Below are 27,341 nucleotides of genomic sequence, written 5' to 3' on the forward strand. Positions count from 1 at the left end.
CTTCAGCTTGGAGTATACAACACCCTCACAGAGCTGATAGAGGCACACAAGACTGCACAGGTACACCGTCTTTCTCGCGCCGAACACGGTCGTTACATTCTTAATCGTCTTAATATCAACCCTACAGGTGACATCCACCCCACTGCTCCCCTCCCGACTGGAGTCTTCAGTCGGCTAGTCATCAGACCCATGGCCAAGAACATGCTACCCGGCCGTCACGATAGGCGCCGCCAACTGAAGGCACAAGCCTTAGACGTCACCTACTCCGCCGACGAACATGCCATGTACGTGGACGCGGCGAAATGCGACTGTAACACATACGTAGCCTGCGTAGCGACGCCAACCACCACTCTCATCAGTGCCGCTACAGTGCGCACACATTCCTCCACCGCTGCCGAAGAGGTTGCGATCGCGCTAGCCATCGCGGATCCCCGCACAAGCACGGTTCTCAGTGACTCTAAACAAGCCATCCAAAATTTCTCAAAAAACTCACTCTGTCTCCCCGCCGCACACATCCTCCGCGGTTGCACTCTCGACAGAACTATAAGCTTAGTGTGGGTACCTGCTCACGCGGGGAACTCTGGGAACGAAGGGGTCGACCGTTTAGCCCGAGGCCTAACTAACCGGGCGGCCGGCCCCTCGAACCCAGATGCGCTCGCAGAGGCCCCCAAATCCTACGCTGAAATTACAAACTTCTATAAGGAGACGAGACGCGTGTACCCGCCTCCCCACCCCGACCTCGAACGAGCGCAAGCCACCATGCTTCGCAGACTGCAGACCGATTCAATACTCAGTCATTCTAGACTTTATTTAATCACTGGAGGGGATTATGACCCCGTCTGCACTAAGTGCGACCATGGAGTGTTCGCCACTCGGGCACACATTCTCTGGGGATGCGAGGGTAACCCTCCCCCACGATCATTACTGCCAGTTCCCTCCGAAGAGGGTTGGAACCAGCTGCTGACAAGGCAAGACAAGAAAACGCAACTCGCACTCGTTTCGTGGGCCCAAGACGTCGCCCCCACCTGGGAGCCACACTAGGCCTACCTGCCCTAACTTCCTACCCTGCAGTGGCAAAATAAAGTTGTTTCTCTCTCTCTCTCTTCCGCCCTTGTGAGGTTTCTGGGGAAGGAGCGGGAACACGGGGAGCATGTGTGTGGCGTCTGAGGGAATTTTGTTGGGGGTAGAAAATGATGAATGAGGCTGGCACAAGAGTTTTTGGTGGATGCGCGTTCTTCGTGTCGTAGTGTGCTTTGCTATGTCCGATGACATTGAAAGCTTTGTCCTGTTGCGCAGTATAAGTTCTGTTAGGTTATAAATCAGATGCTGTGGAAAAATTGAGGAACAGAGCACCTCGGATACTATCCTTGTTCGTGTTCTGCAGCAAATAGTTAGAAATAAACTAATAAACTAATAATAATAAAATAAATAATAAATAAATTTAAATAGTAAACAAATGAAAAAATAATTATGCTGATCATATTAAAGCTAACGTTGCCAACAACGGAGAGCTCACTCACATTTAACACCTTTTCGCACCACTACCAAATGTTCTACACATTTGCTAGTCTTTGGCAGTTGGTACATGAGTCCTAAAACCACCTCCTGGTTGATAAATTGATTTTATGTCCTGCGAATATCAGAGAGAGCGAAATGAGTGCACCTGCATAAAATCAGTTTATTATCGCCGGATGTTTATATGCTTCCGGGATCTTTACCTAAACAGATGATCTTTACCTAAACAAAGAGACAGATGAGTCTTCGTAATAAAAGTATCTTTTAAAAAGTAATAAAATTTACTTAGCAGCACTGTTTACGTAGCGTATCTTCTAGCTGTTTATGGAAATGCGGACAGATCGGCGGCAGTCTGAAGGACAGAGGAGTAAAATGGGACACGGGGAAACTAATGAGCAAGGACTTCTGTCATATGTAAAAGGCAGGGGACACAAAAGGAAAAGAAGAGGACGATGTGCGCCGACCGGTCCGAACGGCACGAGCCCTCGAGGCGCGTGACCCGAGGTGTGATCGGAGGAGAAGCGGCGCCAAGGTGGCATTATCGACGTGGCTCTAGGCCAGGAAGGTTGCAGCACCAGCTTCGTTCTGGCGACGGGACCCATGGAGGTTCGGGCGGGCCCGCGGCGCTGGCGACCCAGGGTGTAGCCGTCGACCTCGGCGACGTTCGAGCGAGGCTCCCTAGACCTGCTGCAGCCTCCCACGGCCCTGCCGGGACACTCCAGGAACTGGATCCCCCTTCTTCGGCAGACCAGCATGGACGATAGTCCCCGGAGCTTCTCGTCGGCACACGGAGAGGTAGCGGCGGAGCCCGGTGTTAGGCAAAGCCAGGCAGGCCTATGTGACACGTCACCAACATAGTTCGGGGCGCCGGCATCCGAGACGGAGGAGCTGGCCGGCCGATGCCAAGGAAGTCAAACTTACGGAGTCGGCGGGAGCACCGATGGTGAGCAAAAGCCGACGCACATCGGACTTGGAGATGCGTACCACGACTGAGCCTCGTAAGAGCGTTCTGTTTTGTTAGCGTGTAGCCATAGGGCAGGGTTGCCGCACTTTTGCGCGAAACGCGCTAAGGACGCACGTAGGCGAAGATAAGGACATTATTTAAAATAAGAAATTCAGTGTGGAGTTTTACATTTGTCGGTTGAGTTTCTAATTCTATTTCGAGTGTGTTTTATTTTGGGGTTGTTGCTAGTAAAGTCTGTTTGCGGTGCTCGCCTGCGTCTCCCGACTCTATCTCTCCCCGCAACATCCGCACGGCCCCGAAATCAGTGTGACAACTTCCCACTGGACAGTCAATTACTGACCTTTACACTCTGCATTTTGTATGAATGCATTTGGATTCACTTTTGCACAAATGATATGAAACTTCGACCCATCCTTCAACAGTCACTTAACTTGTAGCTTTTCTGTTAGGCAGTACAGTCAAGCTAGAAAGGCGACTTTCAAAAGACGAGCCATTCTTCTTTGCAAGACATGAAGGCATTAGGAAAAGCTTTCTTATATGCACTTGAGGTAAAGATGCACAACAAATTTCCATCATCAGAAATAATGTGAATTCCGCTCAATTGGCTCGTACTTACGATTTGGAACACCAAGCGAAGACCCATATGTGCGTCGTATTTTATGTATATGACGCCAATCACAAATGCCATCACAGGAAGTGCTAAATTTTGGTGCATATGTTGAGGAAACAACACTGTGCCACATCGTTACTGAGGCTGCGCAGCATCTAAAAGCCCTATCGAGCTCCTAAAAAATTCGCTTTCTTCTTCCATTAATTTATTCATTTTTTCTTTATTCTTATTTCATTAAATGCCCCATAAGCGGTAATTTACAAAGGCAGGAAGGTATCGTTGCACTATTTCAACGTGAAAGGTAGTTGCATTTTCTGTGAAGCTTGAAGGACCTGTGACAAGAGCGATGTTGAGGAAAAGACCCTTCCAGTCATTAGAAGCTTTGCGAAAGCGTCTACAGGCCTGCTCGCCATACGCGGCACAGACGCAACGTCAGCTGGAGGAGCGGCTCCATAGGAGTTCCATTTTCGGCAGCTTGCACAAGAGGGTTTTCGCGGCGAAGTGTCTTTGCGCCATATTCACGAGAACGAACTGAACTGTCCGCCCGCCGTCAACGGTGAGCTGCGGCTTGCGCTGCTCTCTGTACAGCGATCTGCTGAACCCGACGTTGTATAGTCGCAGCCGCGCATGTAGCTCAAGATTCGCTTCTTCAGCAGCGGTGCGTACCTTGCGAGGAGGCACCAAAACGTGTACCGAAGGGTAAACACAGGTATCGAGACTACACAACGCACATGTCATATCCGTTGACACGTGGAACGTTACCAGGCAACTACTACATATCGTGACACTTTTTGGAATACAATACAACCGCAATGCAAACTTCGCATCTATCGACGCGACGCGGTGCGCATTTCAGATCGCGTGACAGGTGGTACGATACGATGTTTCTGCATCTGTTGCTGCTGCTGATTTATTGGCATCCCGTTTCAAACAGGGTGTCAGGATTGGGGGCTCAATCCCATCGTCCGTGGTCCTTTGCCAAGATTGGAGTACGGCATGAATTCGAAGGTAGCTGGCCCATGCCGTCGTCCAACTTATTTACGCTGAGATCGTTGATGAAGTGAAGAACTGCTTCTCATCGAGAACGAGGAAAAAGGGTTTATTTACAGAAATTAAATCAGTCTAACATGACTGCTTGAGAAAAAGAGTATCAGTCCAACATGACTGCATGAGAGAAGTGACTCAGTCTAACATGACTGCTCAAGAGAAGTGTCCTCAGCATTCGCACAACCACAGTTTTTATACACTCGATCCGCCGGTCATACGACGCGGCGACTGTTCGTTTACTCATCACCAACTCGCAGCTGCTCTGAAGATCAGTTTACGTACACAAAGGCAACCGCGCTCTGATGCCCGACGACGGCGTTGGCGGGGTGCCGTTCCGGGAACTATTGGTGCCGCTCGAGGGTCGCTCGTTGTTCTGCGCCACTCCGAAGCGTGAGAAGCACAAAAATACGTCGTTCCCGCGGCAGCTTGTCCATGCGTGTCAAATCAGCTCCGCGTTGGGGAACTCCGGAAACATTGTTCAAACACCGAACTCGTTCCGCCACAATGTCGATGGGGCGGGTGGAAGGCGGCGGATTCCAGCACAAAGGCCGCTTCTTCGAACGCCTCCCCGCTGCAGCGACGGAGAGGGGGAGGTGCGCGTCGTGTCGTCCTGTCGTAACTGTGTGGCAATCTTGTTTCGCAGCTCGCCATTCTTGACAGCGCCTCCATGGCCCGGAAAATCTCGACTGTCTAGCGCTGACAACCGCTAGGCAGGAAGAGAACGGCTGCTGGTCAGGGGGGGGGGGGGGATTGATGTCTTGGCTCGCAGCGACCACTTGTGCATTGATGTCACCGCCCCAAAACATCCAACAAGGACAGGCAACTGCAAAATGAACCCCACAACACGGCTCTGCGCCGAGATGACGTGCATTGGCTCTCACTTTAGACTCGCTAGGCTTCAAAAAAAAAAAAACAACAACAACATAAGTGCAGAAACAAAAAAAATGTTACATTTCACTATGCCAGTTTCTGAAGCAAATTCCTGCTGACAAATTCAGCAATTAATGGAGGGAATTCTGCTGAATGAGAGGGGATTTTCTTCGCCTAAAGAAAAGCTAACACTAGTAACCCTAAAATTTAGGCGGGACCCTCAAACGCAGAATTCAAATTAGCCTGCTCAAACCATCCGCATTGCTATGCAACTTTCCCTTCTTATATCTAACGGAGAAGTTGTACTCTTGGAGAGTGAGGCTCCATCGGAGCAAGCGGCCGTTTTTGTGTGACATTTGATTGAGCCACGTCAGAGGACAGTGGTCGGTCTCGAAGATGAACTTCGCTCCGTACAAGTAACACGACAACTTCTGGGCGGCCCAAACCAAACAAGCGCATTCCTTCTCTGAAGCGCTGTAGGCTTCCTCTCTTACATTTAGTTTACGGCTGGCGTAGAGGATAGGATGCTCCTCGTTATCGTCGCCGACCTGACTAAGTACCACGCCCATACCTCTGTCGCTTGCGTCGCATTGAACTATGAATTCCTTTGTGTAGTCTGGCGCGCGAAGCACAGGGCGAGAAACCAAAAGCGTTTTCAAACTTTGGAAAGCGTTCTCCTTGTCCTTATCCCAGTGTACGTTACTCGGTGCTCCCTTTCGGAGGGTGTCTGTTAATGGACTTGCCAATTGCGAGTAATTCGGAATGTACCGTTGATAGTACCCCACAAGTCCCAAAAATGAACGAAGGTCCGTTTGCGTGCGCGGCTGAGAAAAATCTCCAATCGTCACTATTTTCAGCTCAGCCGGCCGTCTCATGTCTTGACCGACAACATGGCCCAGATATGTAACCTTCGAACAACCAAACCTACACTTTTCCGCTTTCATCGTTAAGTCGACTTTAAACGTACGAAGCCTCGCATTCTTGTCGTAATAGAATTTGGCGTTCTTTTGAGTTAGTGCCATGTTCTTTCCGACTAGTTCTTGGGTTGCGCTTAGCCGTTCCAGTAAATTTAGCACGTATTCAACCACTGTCGGAATCTCCCCTCTTTCTTCCCACATCTCTCTCAACATTCTCAGTGGAGACCGGAGTGTCCTCCCATACACTACTTCTGCTGGTGAGAACCCTGTCGCCTCATGTGGAACCGTTCGCAAAGCAAACAAAGTTGCCGGCAGACAGTTTTCCCAGTCCTCCTTGTGCTCGTAACAGAGCGCACGCAAAACTCGCTTAAGCACCGAATGCCACCTCTCTACACTGTTTGACTGAGGGTGATAGACAGAACTGTGTATTAACTTTACCCCGCACTTTTGCAAGAATGTGGAAGTCAGTGCGCTCGTGAATACTGACCCTTGATCTGCCTGAATTTTGGCTGGAAACCCAACTCGTGCAAACACTGTCAAAAGCGCGTCTACTACTTCGGTGGAGCTGAGCTCTTTCAAAGGGATTGCTTCTGGAAACTTGGTAGCCGGACACAGCATGGTAAACAAGTACCTGTAGCCTGATTTTGTTTTTGGAAGAGGCCCTACCGTGTCTATTACAAGCCGTCTGAAAGGCTCTGTTATTAAGGGCACTACCTTCAGTGGAGCTTTCCAAGTCTCTCCTGGTTTACCAGAACGCTGGCAGGCGTCGCATGATCTTACAAAGTTTTCTACATCTTTGAAACAGCCAGGCCAGTAGTATTCCATAAGCAATCTTTCCTTTGATTTGTTTATGCCTAGGTGGCCGGACCACCCATTTCCATGACAAAGACTCAAAAGGTCCTCCCTATACTTAGTAGGTATGACTAACTGATCTAAAATCTTACCCTTTCGATCTCTGTAATGCCGATACAACAATCCTCCTCTCTCATGTATCGTTACGTTGCGCCTAGCAATGCCTTCTTTAGCTGTGTCACGTAATTTAGCTAAGCTCTCATCATTCTTTTGCTCAGCTGCCAGTGACTCTCTATACACGCGTAAGAGTTGATCGAAGTTCTTTGAGGCCGGTGATAATAACGACCCTGTCTCGCTTGTGAGCGCGTCTGCTTGCTCTTCCTGCAGGCTAGAACTCTGACACTCTAGTGCTACGCTCTCATTGAGCTGGTCAGCTGGCAGGCTCTCCTCAACTGTTCTTTTGTCCCTCGGGCCTAGCTCGGATTCGGGTATTGAAGTTATGCCCTTTTCTGCTTCCGCTGGAGGAGCTTGAGCATTTTCAGCCGAAAGCGCCGCGATCTTACGAGCTTGGCCTCGGGTCAATGCCTGTACTATGCCCTCTCCCAGTTTGAGCCCTCTGTCACGCAGTAACTGATTCGAACGATTCGAAAAGATGTAGGGATACTGCAGTGACAAAAATTTGGAAACTGCAGCCTCAGTCTCTAGCTCCCCGAATGGTCCACTGATTTTGACTTTGGCCATGGGCAGACACACGCTGTGTTCTTCTACAACCTGTTTTATCCACGCTACTTCTCCGGTGAAGTCATCTACCATCACGTAAGACGGATGGACAATGTCCAGCGTGGCGGCACTGTCTCTTAGCACTCGGCATGGTTTTCCATTAACTTGCAGGTCGTGGAGATGTGGACTTAAAAGTTCCATATTCTCATCCTTTTCCTCCACGTAGGAAAAAACTACGCTAGACTTCTCGCAGTTTACAGCTATATGTCCCAGTTTGTGGCATTTGTAACAGCGAATCGGTCTAACAGATTCGAATTTTCTTTTCTGTTCTTTTTGTGCGGTTTCTCCGTTAAGTTTCTCCTCGCTCTTTTCTGCGGGCTTTTCCGCCATGTCTACAGGCTCGGATCGTTTAGTTTGCGCACCCTTCTTGAACGGAAATGGTTTCCGCGGTCCATTTCGACCGTCCCAGTTTCCCTCCTCGGCGTTCAACTTTCTGCGGGTTGCGTACTCTTCGGCTAATTCAGCCGCCCTTTCCACAGTGTTTACATTACCTCTGTCTTGCACCCACAGTTTCACAGCTTGGGGGATGGTTTTGTAAAACTGCTCTAAACACATGCATTCAATGATCATGTCTCTGCTGTCGTACGCTTCCGCGCTTCCACTCGACTAGGTTGGCCTTTAAGCTATATGCAAACTCCGGATAGCCCTCGCTATCTTTCTTGCCTGTGCTCCTAAACCTTTGTCGAAAAGCTTCGGCTGAAAGGCGGTATTTCTTCAGGAGACTAGCCTTAACTTTTGCATAATCTTATGCATCCTGCACACTCAATCTGGCGATTACTTCCGCCGCCTCACACGGCAACATAGACAACAACCGCTGTGGCCATGTACTCGGGCCGAAGTTCATCTTTTCGCAAGTCCTTTCAAAATTGCTTAAGAACAAGCCTATGTCGGTCCCGACCTCAAATGGCCTTAACAGCCTGTCCATGCGGTACGATTCTGCCTCACTTGATCGTCCCAGAGCGCCTTCACTTCCTTGAGACAACTCCAAACGTTTGCTTTCAAGTTCAAGTTGCATTTTTCTTAACTGAAACTCGCGATCTTTATCGCGTTCCTCTCTCTCTCGCTTTTCTCTGTCCAGTTCTTCTCTTTCTCTGTCCCGTTCTTCTCTTTCTCTTTCCCGTTTCTCTCTCTTTTTGAGAAGTTCCATTCCCATTTCAATATCTTCCTCACTGGCCTGATTGGAAATTAGCTCCAATAATTCCGATTTGAGCATTTCCTTGCGTACATCTAGGCCCAGTTCCTCACCAACAATCAACAACTCGTCTCTCAGCAGTGTCCTTAAATCCATGACTGCTGCTTTACTGCCTTGATTCTGCTCTCTAAATCTAGCTAGGAAAACACAACCTAGCTAACACACAACAATCTAGCTTCCCTACGGTTCTAAACAGAACAACCACAAAATGAAGCCTAGAGAGTCAAAGCAAAAACCAAGCACTCACCGCAGATACAGCACCATGTCGCAAAGTCCATCTCACCGCTGTCAGCCAGTTGTCAGGATTGGGGGCTCAATCCCATCGTCCATGGTCCTTTGCCAAGATTGGAGTACGGCATGAATTCGAAGGTAGCTGGCCCATGCCGTCGTCCAACTTATTTACGCTGAGATCGTTGATGAAGTGAAGAACTGCTTCTCATCGAGAACGAGGAAAAAGGGTTTATTTACAGAAATTAAATCAGTCTAACATGACTGCTTGAGAAAAAGAGTAACAGTCCAACATGACTGCATGAGAGAAGTGACTCAGTCTAACATGACTGCTCAAGAGAAGTGAAGTGTCCTCAGCATTCGCACAACCACAGTTTTTATACACTCGATCCGCCGGTCATACGACGCGGCGACTGTTCGTTTACTCATCACCAACTCGCAGCTGCTCTGAAGATCAGTTTACGTACACAAAGGCAACCGCGCTCAGATGCCTGACGACGGCGTTGGCGGGGTGCCGTTCCGGGAACTATTGGTGCCGCTCGAGGGTCGCTCGTTGTTCTGCGCCACTCCGAAGCGTGAGAAGCACAAAAATACGTCGTTCCCGTGGCAGCTTGTCCATGCGTGTCAAATCAGCTCCGCGTTGGGGAACTCCGGAAACATTGTTCAAACACCGAACTCGTTCCGCCACAATGTCGATGGGGCGGGTGGAAGGCGGCGGATTCCAGCACAAAGGCCGCTTCTTCGAACGCCTCCCCGCTGCAGCGACGGAGAGGGGGAGGTGCGCGTCGTGTCGCCCTGTCGTAACTGTGTGGCAATCTCGTTTCGCAGCTCGCCATTCTTGACAAGGGCGGTGACAATTAGTCACCTAGCCTGCTTGATTTGATCAGGTAGGCTATACACGTTTTTGATACTAGCATTTTTGTATACATCTCCTTAGTCTTCGTGTGTCTTCCTCAAAACTTCTTTATCTACCTTGTATCGCTACTTTTACAATTATGTGCAGTGTGTTCAAAATTAAGCTTTATGATTTTCTTAAAGTTAGGCACTGGGAGGCACGCGAAGGCCATCTGTACAAATAAGTTATGTGGCAGGGGGACACAAACGGAGGTGAAAATTATAGCTGTCAGCAACCCAAGTAACTAACAGGAACAATTAACTTTTTGTTGACTGCAGTATAGTGAGTATGTTTGTAAAGAAAAGTTAGAGGCAGTCGAGTTTCTACGTAGTATCAGTTGGAAGAATTCTTCTAGCTTGTTTTGCTCCGAAATATCCGTCTCTATGTTTTAATTGTCGTTCGCATGGCTACGCATACAAGAGAGTTAGGATCGGCGCAAAGATCTTCCCTGATGTGACGCGGCTGTGTCGTGTGGCGTTTTGTCTGAGAGCATTTATTTAGCAGAACTTAATAGAAAACTGTTCTCAAGTAATACTCTCGCTTGGTTTCATCCAGAGCATGATGGATGTTTGGCGTTTCTGAACAAATCGGCGAGTAGCCACAAACGATGATATCTCCCCTAATGACCTTAAAAATCTTTCTGTGCCTTCGCGCTGCTGGAAGAACTTCACTAGAGAGTTAGGCTCAAGATAGCGAAAGTACGAAGGAGCGCGCTGAGCGCACGGCAAAGCAACGCAACTTAGAGGAAAGTCTACTCTAGGTGACGTTGAGCGAAGTGGGGAAGGAGAGACGAGGGGAAGTGTCGCGGAGGAAACAGGTAGGCGGAGGCATGCTCGATTGACCTTCCCCCTCAGTTGCTACTGGTTTCGTTTGCGATACGGACGTATTGGGTTCGTCTCATGATAACGTCGTTCTCGCACGCCGAACGCTGTATGTGCGAGTGAAAGTGTGCAAGGGTGAGCCAACGATCGTGGCTCAATCCCGCGTGTACAAGGGAGGAAAGCAGAGAGGTACCCCGCCGTCTTTCGTCGCGCGCAAGGAACCAGCGGGAGGGGGAAGCGGAGGTAGAGGGGGCGTTGTACTTCGACAGCAACTGCGTATGGCGCGGCCACGCCAGGTCGCCCGGGCTTTATCTTGAAAGCGACCTGCTTTGGGGGCACAATCTATGTGGGCCGCTGGCTCGTAGCTTTGTGTGCGCTGTGTTCTCGCCGGTCAGGTTGCGTTGAAGCGATAGACAGCGCGAAGGCCCCTTCGCTGGCTACTGCTGCCGCGATTCCTCACGCCAGCGTTTTGACAGCGAGCGGCCGCTGTCATCGAGTGTGATATGTTCATGTTTGCCGGCGCGCGCTGACATCATGCTTGTTAACTTAGTAAGCGATTGTTTATAAGGGGGCGTTCTACTCCGACGGCTGCTGCATGTGGCGCGACCAGGCGAGCCCTGTCTTCAATACGATCTGCGATGCGGACAGTCTAACCGCACCGATGGCCGACAGCTTCGTATGCGATATAGCACCCATACGCTTGCGCGTCACCCGCGTTCACGAAGTGAAATGTCCCTGTCTCTTTTTGTTTCCCCCTCTTGTTTTCGCCTTTGTCCACGGGCGATGTGCGCCGCAGGCCTCCAAGATCGGTAGCGGTGGCAGTCACTCTGAATGTTCGTTTTAAACGAAGGTTGCGTCTGAGGCGGTTCGTCTTAAGCAGATTTTTTTTTTTTGCATTGAGCCTTTGGAAAACCAAACAAACGTTCCCACGTTGTTCATTATATGCGAGAATTCAGCCTAACCGAGTTTGCCTTAACGAGAGTTCACTGTATACATACAACTATGCAACTCAGGTGCTTCGAAGTCACGTTCAGAGCTATTTGCAAGCTTGCTCGAAGCCGCGTACAAAGGTGGGAAGGACCGCTTATCCACAGAGCAATATCGTCTGTGTTGAAAGCTGTGCCCGCAGGGATGTCACTCTCCAAGCAGGATTTGTGCGGGTGCGATGAGACGCTAGAGCACTTTCTATGTCCCTGCCCATCCTTTGACACTCAGTGACGTACTTTAGAAGCGAAACTCAACCTGCTAGGCAACAGAGTGCTCTTAGAAGAAAATATCCTTGAGCCATGGCCTATGTGTCTCTCGCACGCAAAAAGCCACTAAAGCCCTTCTGCGTTTCTTGAAGGGCACTGGGTTGTATGAACGCTTGTGACAGTGGAGGAACATCTGCGACTCACTGTGAATGACTGACTATTATTTTTTCTTTTCTCTCCTCATCTGTTCTTCCCTTTTCCCCTCCCCAAGTGTAGGGATAGCCAACCGAGCACGTCCTTGGTTAACCTCCCTACCTCTATCTCTTCATTTCTCTCTCCCAAAGCGAGCGACTTGGAAGCGCGGCGAGTATTGTGTTGGATACCATACACCATTAGCTTGACTTCGTGCCAACATGGCACGAAGTCAAGCTTTTGGAAAATACCGCCCCTCTCCAGCATGCTCCAACCTCCCCTGGTTTCATGACGTCATCTAGCGTTGCCCATATGAAACAATCTGCGCATCTATTTAGCTTCAGCGGTAGCCCTTGCCGAGGCGTCACTCACCAAGCCGTTCTTCCGCTTCATGCTTTTCCGCTTTTGCTTAGTCGAGGCATTTACAGTCGCTGGAGCAGCACTATGGCGACGCCAGGTTTCATCTCCTGCAGCCTTCTTTATAGCTTTCTCATTTAGTGCCTTTAGTACATTCTTTAATGGGGGACATCTTTTATCCGTAGCCAAAGGTTCGCCATTAGAGTTAGTGCACCGATATGTCTGACTCTCACAGGAATATACACGGCAATTCGCACCGCATTTGGCACAGACCAGATCGTGCAAAAGCCCTCAACTTGAACAACCTCGAGGAATGTATGACACCATAAGGGCCTTGGTACGAAAGAACGAACAGGTTAGCGCACAAGTCCGGCCTTTTCACAGGCAACTTTCCACAGGCAAACAGTATCGTCATACATTTTGACGAGTCCTACCTTCAAAGGCTAATTATTTTGCATAATGGCGTGAAAACAATCACGCTCTTAAAAACGCCGTATTTGAATTCCAAAGTTCACATCAGATACGACACCAGCTGCTATAGGCGCACCCTGAGGTATGTAAGGCCGCGTGTGGACTCCACAGGTTTCTGAAAAACCAAGCAGAGTTTGCACCATCTTATCATCTGCTGTGTCAACGTCAATGACATTTTTTTCAGAGGTTCACGCGAACCTCTTGTATTAGTGCAGGGGCCAGTTTGAGGTAGAAATCATTAAGTTTCTGTCTGTAGATTCTTTAGATAGCATCCAGCCTTACCATCATGTCGAAGGGCATGAGAGTTACTGTCGTAGTCACGGTGCTGTTGTATATGTTAGTCACTTCGCTTGAGGACGATGCCGGAGACGGCCGTCTTGAAAGGCGGTGCTTGGCAGATATGAAAGCATCCGAATATTTCGAACTTCAGTCAGAAAGTTCAGAATCAGCAGCGTCTGATTCAACTGAAGAACTGAGCCGCTTCCGAGCCGCGAGCGGTCTGTGCCGGCCGCCAGACGAGTCGAAGACCATCTCTTCCATGACAAGATCTGCAGGGAGGGTCTCCCAGCACAGTAGGAGTCTGCAGGGTACAGCACGAACGTCATTGCCTGTTAATGATGCAAGAAAAAGCACATAAATAGAGAACAAGCTTGCAGCGCCAGAAGAGAGCCCCCACCCCAGCACTTCACCTCATCAGTCACCGAGAAATTGAGTAAACAGAAGAGGGCCGTGCAAGCGCTATTGCGCTTCTTTCGATTCACTGGCCTTTATGAACGTGTCTAACTGGAACGCGCTTCGTATGTGTGCTCTGTGCGTGCATTTTTTTCATTTTTATTTTTTATCCCTTTCCCCTCTGTCCTCTTTCTAATTACGTGAAAGCTAGGTATGCGGTCCCTTCAGACGTGCTTTTCTCTCAAGCTAACTCTTTTCTTGGAACGAAATAAGCGTTGCGACGTTTATGGAATGGTATATTAACAGTCCGAATTGACTTAATATTTGCCTTTAGTGTCCCTTTAACAAACAGAAAAGCTATAGTCATAAAGTTGAGTTCGTCATAATCTAGAAGGGTCAACGCGAGGTGGGTGAGCATAGCGAGGTGGTAAAGGAAACCCGCAGCCTCTGAGCCGTGCATGCATTGTGAGTGCACTGTAAGCCCATATATAGCACAGTGCATTCGAAAACATAGCAAAACTCGCTCATTATATGGGAACCATTCGATAAATATTAAATTCGTACTAGCGTGCGATTCAGCGCCATCAGTATTCGAATGACGTTTCATCGCTTACTCGAATAACACTGCTCGTGATCCCATAAGAAACCAGAGTGAAGCGATGAAATAAATCGGCAGCCTGTTGCATTCCTGTAAGATGTGAAGCCAAAAGCCTGCTGCAGACGTGGTAGTGCATTAACTTATCCGATCAGAGCGTTCAGGCTTCTTGCAAGACATAACCAGCCGCAGTGTGAAGTAAACGTATTGCGCTGTAGGTCGATCCCCTTAACGGCACATGCGAGCATCTAAAGCATATAGCCTAAAGGTTCTTTCTTTCTTTCTTTCTTTGTTCCTACTTTCTTTTTTTTTTCTCCTTTCATATTCAGCCATTGCCTCTTTGTTTGCTGACGGGTGTATGAGCCATACTAGATGTTGATATTTCCTTACTTTCCTTCGTTCTTTTCTTTTTCATGTCTTCATTCATATTCAGCCATTGCATCTTTGCTTGCTTACGGGGGTATGAGCCATTCCAGAATCCGTTATAGTTTTTGGGCACTGAAATCCGATGGTTTCCTGCGCATATGGGGAAAGTGGACGAGACTCGGGTAAACCTCAATGAGGTTGCTCATGACTTGGCACGAGGACTTGCTAACCGTGACAGTCACAACCGAGCCGTTCACCATCAAGCGAGGGAATCCAGAGATCATTTATTAACATACAATGATGTTACCAAACATTACTATTTAGGACGCAGACAATTCCCATTGCCACATTCAAAACTGAACAGGGCTCAGGCAGTCTCACTGCGCTTATTGCAAACGGGTACATATCCCACACCGTACACCATTAATAAAATATATCCAGAGAGGGAGATTAAGATGGAATGCAATGATTGTAATGGCATCATTGGAATCAGACATATGCTGGCGGGGTGTCCCGCGACTCTCCCCAACCTCGTTGAAGAATGGACACAGTGGGAGAAAAGGATTCAAAGCCCATTGTTTCGGGACCAACTAAGGGCAGTCCAGAGGGCCCATGATGTCGCTGAAAGGCTTGGCCTGACAGTGCCAACGTGGGAGCGGCCCGCCTTGGCTTGAGAAGTCGAGCCTCCGGACCTCAGTACAATAAAAGTTTTCACACACACATGAGCCATTGGTGACGATAATATTTTTTGTACCACTCGTCAACTTCTCTTTTATTTTTGTATCACTGGACCATACGCCCCTTTTTTCGGGCGTGAGCCATTGCAGCGAACCAATTGAGGCTCTCGCCTTCATAACGACGATAAAAGCAATGGCAGCAGACTTTGAGGACAGGAACCGCGACGAAACCAGCAAGTCGACTATTCGCAAAACGACTGCGGCAAGTGCTTGCGATGCAAAGGCGCGCAATAAAAGAAAAAAAAAGTAATGGGGAGTAAAATAAATAAAGCCATAATATAGACGGGGTGGCGAACGCCGTGCGTGTCCGGGTATTCCCGGTCATGGTGAGGTTAGGTCGGGGGATCAGGGGGCCAACCAGCGTCACGATCGCGGACGCGTGCGTGATGGGCAAGGGCGCCTGCAAAGTGAGGGGGAGGAGGAAACAACAAAAGGAGAGCAAGACCGGCAAGAAGGCAAGCAAACGAGTCAACGAGAAGGAAATCACAGATGCAGAAGAGAATCCGCCAACTTGAGTCATCTGACATTAGCCCCACTGCGCGGCTGATGTACGTTAAGTCGAAAACGCCACCTCGCGGTAGGAAGGAGGACGGTAGAATATTCAGCGCTACGTCTCCTCGTCCTTTAGGTAAAGGTGACAACTGAGGCGGGGCAAGGCGAACTTTGCCTTCCGCTTTACTTTTGCATATTTTCGCGCGCGCGGGTGCTGGGACGCCATTAAACGCGCTGAATATTCACGCTGATCCCTAAGTATTCATCGGGCGAGAACGGCGTGCACGTTCAAGGCGCACGAAAAGCAAGTACAGACGTCGAGGCGCCTGTGGACACTCCGAAATTAGAAAGCCGGCTATCATTAGCCGGTGCTTCGTATAAACGGTTTAATTGTAGCAGACGGCACACGCAAAGAGACGACGCAACAGAACACAAAAAAAGAAGAAAAATAAAACAAAAAGGGCCCGGCGCTATGGTTAAGGGCCGCGTAATTCCTTCCTGCTTTTCAACTCCGCCGCAATTACGAGGCTAAGACGGCGGCCCACTGCACCCTGGGAGGACAATGCTAATTGCCTTGGTCCTCGGGTGACATTTAGCGGTCTGGGCGCTGCACTAACGGCAAAACGTGAACCCGGGGGAGTTCAGCTTTGTGTTGCCGTCTCCGTTATTCTTAGCCCCTACGTCTCCAGTTTATAGGCCACGAAAAAATCAAAGAAAGTAAAAGAGGTGAAGCAGCGGCTTACGTGTCCATAATTTATCCCTGTCGTGGCGCGCCCGCGTTTGGAACCGGTCAGTATTTATTTCCCTTGCTTGTAGCTTCACAAATGGTTTTCTGCACAGTGAAACTCTGTCGGGGAGGGAAAACCGCTGCGATAATGTCGACGCGTTACGTGAAGCAGAGGCATAGAAAGTGCAATTCAACGGTATATATATATATATATATATATATATATATATATATATATATATATATATATATATATATATATATATATATATATATATATATATATATATACCTGCTTTGAGTAAACCGTCTCACTACCGTTGAATTGCACTTTCTATGCCTCTGCTTCACGTAACGCGTCGACATTATATATATATATATATATATATATATATATATATATATATATATATATATATATATATATATATATATATATATATATATATAATGTCGATGACATTGTTTGAAGGTTATTCGACGTAGTCGCAAGAATGACGGTTTTTTATTGTGAGATATAGCGGGTGGGACACTAACAACGACAACGATTCTGGCGATGTGAATTCATAGAACGACGCGTCATTAAATCAACGCCCTTCTGCGTCTGCCTTTGAGATTACTCAATGATTTTGCAATAATTAGAAATTATTCTGATTCCTCCACAAATAGTACTGTTTGCGCATACAGCGACGTATTGCCATTTTACTAATAGCACTGGGCCGAAAAGCTTCCCCTGATGATAATGGTCGTCAATTCCAAGCATGTAGCTCTGCTGAAAACATTTTACGAGGAGTGTCACATTTTTTTTTTGCACTGTAAAAGCTTGTGTAAATCATGTAAATGTTTGTTTCATCTCATCATTCTAATTCGTCTTCGTCTTCCTGCTCTTATTGCTGTTCTCTTTCGTTTTAAATTGCAGATGTGCTTGTTTACGTTCTTCCTTGTGTATTCGTGTCTGTGACTCTTGTGAGCGAATACGCGATATTGTTCTTGGAATGTGACACTCCAGAGAGACCTCCTTTCCAACAGCCCAAAAACATTGATATTTTTGAACTTTAACGTCCTGTGAACATTTACATGATTTTGTACACGAACATTGTGCACGCAAATGGTCCCTGTATTTATTTTTCCAATTGCTTTTTTTTAATGAAAATTATGAGCACGATTTCCGTGCCAGAGCAGAGGAGCAGGCAGCTCAACATATAGGCGCCAACCTTCTCTTAAATGCAGCCAATAAAAAAAATGTCGCAGTTTCACGCGAAAGGGCGAAGCATCGATTACGAGAGCAAATTATTAAACAGCTATACGCATTAAACTTAGTAGTATTATCAGCTATGTAAACAGCTGTAAACATTCGCTACCTTTGCAAATTAAGGAGCCCGGTGTAACGCGCGCACAGCCAAACACGAACACGCCTAACTCGATCACCGTGGACACTCGCGATCAGAATGCTGGCGTGAACATCGGCCGCAGCGACGAGCGATTCACCCTCCCTGCTGCCTCTCGTTTCCACGCGAACTAGGCGCGCCAGAACACGACGTCCACGAAGCTCTCAGCTATCTGGTGTCGGCTGGCCTTCGTACCCCAGCCTTCGGTCGGCTAGCCTTCGAACGCAGATTACCTGCAAGAGTGGACATGCGCAGCCGCGGCCGGAGTAGAAGCGGAGAGGAACGCTACCATCCACCCTCACCTCCACTCCCCCTTTCGCACGCACGAAAAGGGTGAGCGCACCCTCCTTGTGTTCCTCCCTTGCGCGCACGTGGTCACGTCAACGGCGGAACTTTGCGTGGAGTGTCTGTATAATTGCGATCGCAATGAGACACCACCATGGCACCACATCACGCGAAAGCCTTCGAAGCAGTTTTTTTCCTTTGTGCAGTGAAAATGGTATTGAATATTCCACACAGGAAACGGTGGTGGGGGTGGTGTTGCAGCAAACTGGCTCAGACCTGGCATGCTTGACCGCCAATCGTTCAGTCCGAGCATCGAAATCGTCATTAACAAGAGTGTGTCAGCAGACGTTGCCCAACTCCGTGTCTCGAAGAAAGGCCAGCAACAGTCGCGTGCCTCTTTCCTCATTACCGCGGGCCCTTCAGTGAACATGTACTACGCATTGAAAGCTTGCGCGTCTAAGAACGAATTCTCTCAGAAGGTAGCCCATGCGAAGTTTTCGATTACCCATACGAAAGGAAATGTCGAAGCCCACCTAAATAAATAAATAAATAAATAAATAAATAGTCATATCACAAGAAGCCAACAAACACTGACACCAAGGACAACATAAGGGAAATTATTTGTGCTTAATAAATGAAAGAAAGAAACGATAAATTAATGGAAATGAAAGTGGATGAAAAAAACAACTTGCCGCAGGTGGGGAACGACCCTACAACCTTCGCATTTCGCGTGCGATGTTCTACCAATGGAGCTACGGCGGCGTCACTTCCCCATCCACTGTCTTGGGTATTCATGTTTCCTAATAGAAAGAAACAAATCATACTTTAGAATTGTGATTTGATGTTTGATATTTATCTGGTTCTATGGGCCTAACTACCGGGCTCTGCCCGGCAAGCCTCTGTTTGTGCCCGTACTATATATAAATTGTCTGTGTGACATAACTTTATGACCATCACAATCAGCATTATTATTATTATTATTATTATTATTATTATTGTGCCACATTTGTACATATAGAAATCGCAGATGCCGAATGGCTAAAGCAAAAGAAATCAACTAGCAACTAAATCAATTATTCCGCTGAATATAACGCTTCATTTCATGGAGGTTGGTGTGCTTTTGAGCTATCTATGAGCCGACATCATATTATCATGTTTTATGAAGGAATTGATTTTCGTTATGGCCAGAACAGGCTGCGCTTATCCGCACTACGTTGTTGGTCAGCATGTAACGGTTATATAGGCCTGTGTGCTGGTACTAGCATTTGGCGCACACACAAACTTCGTATTTATATCCACAAATATATTCGCAGAGCCAGCAGCGTCCAGCATCCACGCGAAAACCGGGAGGGCAGGCAAAGAAAACTTCGCCTTAAAAGTCACATGAGCTCTCCGCAACGGAATTCAGTGCCCGACCGGAGACACACAGACACACTTTGCCCTGTGTCGTGCATGTGATCAAAGTGAACACTCGCTGCTTGTCTCTTTTCATACATTTCCTTCTCCATCCATTCTGTAGCCACTTAACCGAGTCTTCTTTCTTTCGTTCTTTCTTTCTTTCTTTTTTTCTTTCTTTCTTTCTTTCTTTCTTTTTTTCTTTCTTTCTTTCTTTCTTTCTTTCTTTCTTTCTTTCTTTCTTTCTTTCTTATTTTCTTTCTTTCTTTCTTTCTTCAAAGATCGGATACTAGCGCTTCCCATCTTCAGCCAATCAAAAACGCAACTTTGTACACTTAAAGAAAAAGGAAGTATACTAAGATTTCGTTCTCATATTAGGCACTATGAACACAACCGTTGTCGAATAAACCTGGCCTCACATAAGCTCGGAAAGGAAATAAAACATATAATGACGTTTCGAGTTTTATTCGATAATGTTTCACCCTCTCCTTACGAGTTTTCGTCCAACTTTGGACTCTATTAACACAACTGCAACTCTGCGCCAGCAGTGGGGACGTAGGTCACCGACGAAAGGCCATATTCATAGACTGTTTCTCAGTGGCATATTTTACGAGTGACCGAAAGAGGGATATATCGGCCGGCTGATAATTTCCTTGCTGCATGGAGCTCCTTTGGGACGCACACGGCCACATTTAGACGACGCTATACAAGAGACTGTTTCGGTGCGAAACAGGAGGCGCTTTGTCGGCATGATCTAAAAAGAGCGGATACGACATCACATAATTCACCACAACTAGGAGTATTAGTGGATGGTTTCCTGCTTAGGAGGCGATACGGCGACGGAATCGAAGGGGCCGCAGTCGGTGTCTTGGAGCAATTTATAAAATCGTCCCGCCCATAAGGGGTCTGGCACAATGCAAACGAACCGAATTCTTTTCAGTCAATACGAGCGAATAGGTTCCCCGCGCTTTCGTGCGAGCACTGTAGATAAATGCGGTCGCTCTTTCGCGTTTCCTAGTTCACAAAGGGCAATCATCCGGGTCGATGATGCGTTATCTGTCCTGATTATAGTATGAGCTGCATTTGCACGTCTGACGAAATGAGTCGGAATGATACAGTGGAAGCCATGGCGCGAGCGAAATGTAATACAAACGAGAACAAGAGAAACGTCAACAATCATTAACCATGTAGTTCATGGTCGCTGCGATGTCCTGCATTAAACTGAGTGTATTGAGCGCTTCGTGTTTGCCAACTATCGACCACGCCCGCACTTATCTCGATGAAGACTCCGTTTCTCCTCGGGGACGTACTGCAATACCTCCACGGCCTTGTTGATTTATAGGCATAGAGTTTGGAAAGTCGTGAGAACGGCAAAGTGCCTTATAAGAATTCATGTAGCAGGGCAACCTAATTACATTCATTTGATTCGTATACTTCACTGCTTAGTTTTTGCTCCAGGTTTACTTAAACAATGTGGCATTCGCGCGAGTCCGCGCGTGTGTACTTACTAGTACTTCTATTGCACAGTTTTAGGAATGCCCATTGTTTAACGGGTGTACACATGGGATGCATTTCGGGTTAGCTGTGCTTTTTGAATGCGAATCATTCTTTGGCTTATCCCAGACACATTGCAGTGGGTAGGGGTCCTACAACGTAAAACTATTCCAATATGTTTTTATTCCAATCCCCTGAAGTCAAATTTATGTAACCGCGGACGTAAGCATCGGGCGGTGACTGGCAGCGTTGTTGGAAGAGGGCAATGAATCGCCCTCCTCATTGAGAGGCCCTCACTTTTATTTGCTAAGAGGTCACTTTTGTTCATGCTGCCGACGTCTGAGACTTTCCGGCTTTCCCTGGCTAAAACGGATCCTCAGCGGAGAAAAATTGGCAGAGCGATGTCGTGTACGTGCCGAAAGGGCTCGAGAACCTTATACTACCAGGCAAAATTTTATTGCGATAACAATTATAAGGGCACCTCAGGCACATTTTTGCCGTTTAAGGGCGATAACATGGCCGCCGCGCACAGTATGCTTTATGTGCAAGTGAAAGCGTACGAGTGAAAGCGTACGAGTGTTGCCGACGCTCGCGGCTCACTCCCCCGTGTGCAATGGAGGAAAGCGGGGACGTATTGCGCCGTCTTCCGTCGCGCGCAAGGAACCGGGGCGAGGGGAGGTAGAGGGGGCGTTGCAATTCGGATGCAACTGCGTATGGCGCGTCCATGCTTGGTCACGCGGGCTTTATCTTAAAGGCGACCTGCTTCAGGGGCAGGTGGGCCAACGGCTCGTAGTTTTGCGTGTGCTGTGTTGTCGCCGCTCAGTTTGCGTTGAAGCTATAGACAGCACGAAGGTCACTTCGCTCGCTGCGGCTGCCACGCTTCGTCACGGCAGCATTTTGACAGCGAGTGTCCGCCGTGATAGAGTGTGGCGTGTGCGTGCTTGCCAGTGCGCGCTGACACCATGCTTGTTAATTTAGTTGGTAAGCGAATGTTTACAAGATTATGCGACCAATGAAACTGCTATCCTTACTTATTATTGCTGTTTACTAGTTTGCTATCGCAATTGATGGTTCGCCTTTCAGGTGGAACTGTGACTTTGTTTTATCATACGCAAATAAAGAATCCTCCTGGCAGGTTCGACTAGCCAGTGCACAAGTGATCGCTGGGCAGTCATATCCTATCATTTCGGAACAAGGCAGTCTCCAGTTACATAAAAAAATTCAGTTTTGTTCGGCATATTAACGCATCTGTAATGCGTACACGTCATTTTGACGCGGTGTGTTTCCGCGGTTTTGTAACATCGCGTGACAGACAGGCGAAGCGGTCAGAGCCAGATAACTTTTGACCATTTGTGGAGGAGTGATATTGAAAAAGGTGTAGAATCAAAAATATTAATTATTTTTTTCCTTCGGTCGGTTTAATCATTCATATTCAGTGCGTAAACGACATATCAGATGAGGGGCTCTCGCATTTTTTCTTGCGTAGTGTTTCAGACAAGCGAATTGGGGGTGGCCCGAAAAAGATGCTGACCGATCGTGGAGGGCTGATTGCAGAAATGGAATAGAAAGGTTTGAAATAGCTTTGCACTTTAGCGCTACCGTTCCTTTCTCACCTCGTTTCAATAAAAACAGAAGCCAAGTGTCCAGGGGTGTGATCAAACCTCTGACTCCAAGTGCTGCAGCCCAACGCTTAACAGTTAGGCCACGATTTCTTTTTTCTTAATTTCCGTTAGGACACGATCGCATCTTTTTTTCGGTATTGGTTAGGCGTTGGCACGATAGAAACAAGCGCGCGTAGGCCCTGATCGCACGCATGCATCTCTCGTGCCAACGCTAACTAGCTCTTTGAAACATCTGGCGTGTGTGTGACCTCACATAATACGAGCGAGAACACATGAGCGCGCTCCAGTTTCTAACTTCCCGTCACGCGGAGTCGCGTGCAGACGGCACCGCCTTCGGGATCGGCGTACATTCATCGGTCATTTCCTCGTAGCACATAACGCTACCAAGACGCTGTGCGACATTCTACCATCTTCGGTATCGTCAGAACGGGACAGGTTGTAACTTTTAATCGCCGGAGCAAAAACATAACTGCCTTCATGGCGTCGCAGTCATACGATCGTCTTCGTCTTGCTTCTGTCGTCACACTCAGGCTCGAGTCACATGCGCACAATTACTTGCCTTACGCAAACACTTCAGTTCATCTGGTAGCTCTTGAGGAATTGCAAGCGATACTGGATAGCCAGCTGCGTGAAAAAATTCTTCTCATTGCAACGATCCCCACAATCTGTGGAATCTGTATAATTTTTATATATACGTTGCAGTAAATTTAAGTGTACGCTCAGTATTTAGGTGCCTCTGGGGCATGTGCGTGAATGTTCGTTGCGCAGTTAAATTGGTACTGTTGACTTCTTAACTGTGTGCTGGGATAACCGCCTCTAACGTAGCCTGTCTTCTCCTTTCTCGAAAGTTGTTAAACGCCAACAAACAGCTACGCAGAACGCCCTTTTGTCGCATCACCAAAGAATTTGCTGGCTGATGTCCTAGAGTTTAACTGGTCACTGCCTAGTCAAAGTGAAGCAATGGATGATTTCGGTTTGCCAATGATTCAGAACTACAGGGACGTATTTCAAACGCCACGTCTTCGAATGTCATTGCCGAGCATACAACTGAGACCATGCAGCACGGAGGAAGGAAATAGAGAGCATTGCGCACAACAGCTGAGGCCATGTTGGCACAAGGCGCGATTATGTTGCGGTTTTATTAGTGTCCTCCACCACCCCGCTATAGCCAGGGTTGCCAGATTGAGCTATTAATAGCCAGATTAGGCTACCCTATGAGCGGGTTTTCGTCGAAAATTCCGAGTGGGCTACAAGGCTACATTTGGGCTATTTTTGTCTTAAGGACTTGCGAGTCCCGAAGACCACGCCGACACTGACATAATTTGGGCACGCCAGTTTATGAAACCCTAAAGCCCATTGCTGCTACAAAGATACGTAGGCACTCTCGCAGGCTGTGGTTTTAGGAAATGTCGGCGCTGGGAGGATGACATTGGGTAATGGCGGCCATGTTGATGCGTCATTCCAGCGCTAAGCTGCCTTCCTTTTGCTTTAGGTTCGGCGTCATCTGCTGCGGGTTCACGCGTAATTTAGCAAGGAAAGCAGTGAGGCTGACAGCTGTCGAGTACGTGTTCCCTGCCGGCTGCTATACAGCAAATCATTAAGCGGACTTGCGCAACAGCTCAAGTCTACGCACAAATGTTGTGGCGCGCCATTTTCACCCGTGGTCCTTCAATGTTTATCAAGGGTTCTTCGAAACCTCTTGCTTGGTTTTCCGGCAGTTCACCGCGTTGTTTGTTTACCCAGTAACTTTACGGAAAAAATTCGCGTCACTTTAAACAAGAAACACGATGGTTCGTTTTTTTATGTAGTACATGCTCAGCGAAGCCCAGTAGTCTCGAGTGCCGATCAAAGCGAAATGTTCTGCTCTAGTACCCCCAAGTATCACCAAGTTATGGGCTAGCATTAGGAATGCAAAAAACAGTGCCGGAAATCCTATGTTCCCCCTGCGGTCTGAGCTTGCTCTGTCCCTACTTGTGCTGCCTCTTTCGAACGCAGCCGTCAAACGCGTGTTCAGCCAGGTTTCGTTGACAAAGAATGATTTGAGAAACCGCATGTCGAATGAGACACTGCAAGCTCCCCTTCACGTTCAGTTTGGTCTGGCAGAGAGTGGGGACTGCCGCAAAGATTTTTCAGTCAGATAAACAGTTTCTGCGGCGTTCGAACTCTGCAGTTCTATAAGCCCACGTGGCCGTGGAAGTTAATTTTATAATGGGGCTAAATTGTATATTTAATCCATTTGCGTAACTCCACAGTGTGAGAAGTGTCAACTGGGACTGTACGCAATCTTTTTTTTTTGCTCTTTGTTTTATACAAGTCAAACAGCTTTCTATACGTGAAAGTTGCGAGTGTCTCATGGTATTCTTAGAACGTTGCATATTATTACAATGATAAGCTCAGTAAACATATAAAAAACGATGTTCGTCTACATTGGAGATGGCAAAGCAAGCGTCGGTGAGTGATTGCCCTGCCAACGTCAGGATAACTTGTCGATTTTCATGCCCTACTCCTGCGACAATTGTTTGCGTTTTAAACTATGGACGCACGAGTAATTGCGATTATGCCTTGCTTTTATTTGCACGTACTTTATGATCATTGTAATTCCTCTTTGTTCGTCTTACCACTCAATACGTTGTACTTTGCTCGCAGGCATTTTCGAGCTGTGATGAAAAAAAAAAACTGCGTTCGATATACATAATAAGTGTTTGTAATACTGGTACGTCCATATTTTATTATTTTTGCCCACATCGCAGTGGTGATAGGGCAAAAAGTTCTTGCCAGTTTACAAAGGTATACATGGTCTTCTACTGACGTCCTATTCTGATGTATAGTGCTTAGATTTGTCAGACAAGGGGCGGGTTTACTTTGTACTTAACTTCGTGAAAGCCGCGCAACCGATAAAATAGATTTTGTGTGTTCCCTAGTGGAATTCCATTTGTTTATTTATTTTTTTCCAGCCGCACTCAAAGTGAGGTACACAGCCTCACTCGAAAATTTGGCAACACACGTATTCCTGCCTGCGTTCACAGATACTTACATACACATTTTCAGACTGCCCGAATTGTGTCAGCGAACCTCCGTTTAAATATTTCGCAGTTCAACTCTTTTCGATACTAATATCACCTGGATTATTGCCAGCGCCGTAATCAAGGTAGCAATCGAAACTATAAATTTTAATTCAGCTCTTCTGTTATGGGCTATGTTCTGTTTGTTCCTACTCAAAGGTGAATTGCAGTCCCAACTGACGCTTCGCACGAGGAAAATGCGCGAAGGTTTCAAATTTTGTCCAGAGTCCAGCGTGATTCCAAGTGGCAGAATTTGCTAACTCAACGTCGAGCTGCTCTCGAGTAAATTGAGAGAGAAAGAGAGAGAGCGGGAGACAAAAATCTTGTTTATGTTATGAATTAGGCTTCGGAAAGGTATTCCTGTTTTAACGCCTTGAGTTCGGGCTACCTCTTGGGGCCTCGATCGTGACCAGCCGAAGCTGATTCTTTAGGTTGAAGCTGGAAATAATTTGCCCGACTGTTATAGAAAAAATTGGCAGTCGCTTAGCTCGGCTATTCCAGGATATACGTAGCGAAAGCTAAGGCATATGATGGTTAGGCTTGGTTAATCTTGATTGCAAGTCCAGGTTAGTCTGGTTGTCTAGCTATGTTGCAGCGTTTAGCCAGTCGTTCGGCACGCTGTTCGTCTGTTTCCTGGGCGATTCGTTTCCTCTTCATCTCGTTCCGATGTTGATTTCAGGCCTCCTCCTGCTTATCAGAATTGTCGCCATCCATACTGCCGCCTCAACTATGGTTGCGGCGCACGCGAGCTCTCTTTTTCAATCCTCCGACATGTTATCGGGCATGCGATGCACCTGGCAACGACGAGGAACGCAATGTGATGTCATACCAAACAGCGATCGCGGAAAGGCGCGGCGCTGCGCCACGGCGGAACACCTGTGGGTCGGTACTACTAGTGGCGCATGCGCGGTAGTGACTAGAGAGCGAGAGAGAAAGAAATGTCCGCGGCGAGGGGCGCGTTATGAAGTCATGTTCCCCTTCGGAGCACCGTCACGGCAAAATCGCAAGTTTGCGGCCAGTAAAACTTTCGCTTTAAAATGCCTCAGGTTTTGCGAGTGTTTACTGAAGTTTGCTCAGAACGTGGTTCAGTACATACCAATAACGTCATGAGTAAACCGGAAAAGAAATTCTTCATTTCACTGTAGCAATAAATGGTCTCGATATCCACGTCTGAGTGGCAGCTGTCACTAGAATTCTTCACGCAGGCCTTGAGGCCACTGAGCTCGTTGCATGCGGCAGAAGTAATTGTAGAGCCGGAAAAATACGCGGTGATATTTGTACACCATCTACACTATCTATAAGACCCTTGCTGAACATCATCAAACATTTTGTCTATGTTTTTGGCTAGTTTTCGCTGCAGAAAAATTTCGATATGGCTCTTTTTGGCCTACATCTTGAGATCATTTGGCTATTTTCTGGTGGGGCCGTCTGGAAACCCTGGCTATAGCCACGCTCTGCGTACGCTCTTCGGAAAAGACAACGCATACTCCAGCAGCGTCGGGCTACCGCCCCCTGACGATGCACCGAAGACGATAAATGTATGCGTTGCAATAAAAGACCGAAGTTGCACAAGCATACCGGGACAAAATGTGCACGGAGTGGTTGGCAAGGTACGAGAACAAGTGCGTGTCGTATAAAACCTACCGCAAACCAAGACACGCA

General features: G+C 47.6%; 1 long non-coding RNA gene across 1 annotated transcript in view; it reads left to right on the forward strand.

The window, feature by feature from the left end:
- The first annotated feature begins 2,012 nt into the window (after positions 1-2,012).
- The window catches only part of LOC135901650 (uncharacterized), a 49,919-nt gene continuing 24,590 nt past the window's right edge, over positions 2,013-27,341 (forward strand). The window contains exon 1 of the long non-coding RNA XR_010564208.2: positions 2,013-2,458. This is a non-coding gene — a long non-coding RNA (uncharacterized lncRNA). The remainder of the gene's footprint in view (positions 2,459-27,341) is intronic.

Source organism: Dermacentor albipictus, chromosome 3 (assembly GCF_038994185.2).
Source record: "Dermacentor albipictus isolate Rhodes 1998 colony chromosome 3, USDA_Dalb.pri_finalv2, whole genome shotgun sequence".
NCBI lineage: Eukaryota > Metazoa > Arthropoda > Arachnida > Ixodida > Ixodidae > Dermacentor > Dermacentor albipictus.